The sequence below is a fragment of the Canis lupus genome, chromosome 28 (genome assembly GCF_048164855.1).
Source record: "Canis lupus baileyi chromosome 28, mCanLup2.hap1, whole genome shotgun sequence".
NCBI classification, from domain to species: domain Eukaryota; kingdom Metazoa; phylum Chordata; class Mammalia; order Carnivora; family Canidae; genus Canis; species Canis lupus.
This window is the reverse complement of record NC_132865.1, coordinates 4688773-4689985: the sequence shown is the minus strand read 5'-3', so window position 1 is coordinate 4689985 and position 1213 is coordinate 4688773.

The window sequence follows — 1213 nt, the reverse complement described above, 5'->3', positions numbered from 1 at the left end:
GACAGATTTGAGCAAACACAACTTTATTTCTTCACCTTGGGGTAAGGGTATGTACACCCACACAGCACAGCGCCCCTGGGCTCATTGCCTCCCCATCCATTGCAGAGAAATAGTTTTATGTTCTTTCACGGCAGACACATTCTTTTATGGTATCAATACATCAATAACACTTCTAGAAAAAATGAGGTTCACCCCCTGGAAGTCTCTGGATTTGTTCATATTTTTCATACAAACTACAAAGCATTTCCCATTTTGCCCAACATATCCATTTGCACGAAAATGTCACAGAGGTGTTTTCAAGAACTACTTATAAGGGAATTACTTCAGTGCGTACCACTTCTGTCCTCGTCTGCTAGTTTCTGGCCTGTTCCAGAAAAAGAGAGAGAGAGAGAGAGAGAGAGAAAGAGACATGAACACATTAAAGGATAGGCACTGAGGTCAGGCCAGCTTGTCTTATGTGAAAATAAATCAGTCTCGCCCTTATTGCAAATGAGAGAGTTTCGAGGTGTCCAGGACTTATTCAAATATGTTTCGTTTCTAGAGTTAGAAAGGTGAGAAAAAAAGTCACATTTCCCAGAAAGACCAGTTGGAGAAGCCAGGCCCTGGGACAGGAGCCCAGCTGGTACACGGAGGAAGCTGAATGGATGGTCCAAAGCCACTGCCCCCACCCCCCCCCCCTTCAGCCGCATCGACCTTAACGCCCTCTGTCCCAACACAGCCTTTTGCCCAGGATCGGTCTTCCTGTCCTTTGCAACTATTTTTTGGGCCCATGAAGGTGAGAAGGTTCACAGGGAAAGGAAATGGCTGCTACGGTGTAGTACATACATCACTAAAAACAACAACAACAAAAAACCAAGCCAAACCGAACCAAAAACACAACCAAAACGAAACCAAAATCCTATGGTTCTGAAAACTACACACAAAAATGAGCAGGGGTCATGGGGGGGGACGGGGGGGGGGGTACAAGGGTTGGGGCTTCAAACTCTGACCAACCTCTAACTAGAGCATGTGGAAACCCCTACGTCCCAGGGGAAGACTCTGGCCTCCTGGAGGAGCTGGAGACTGTCACAGGCGCCCTTAACAGAGGACAAAGGCCAGGGTGAAACTATTGGCTATTCTTTTTTTTTAATTAAAAAATGATGGTGGACAAGGGCAGCTCCGCTCCAGAGGGTGTGCCACTCAGGTGCACCCAGGGAGCTGAGCAACACAAGAG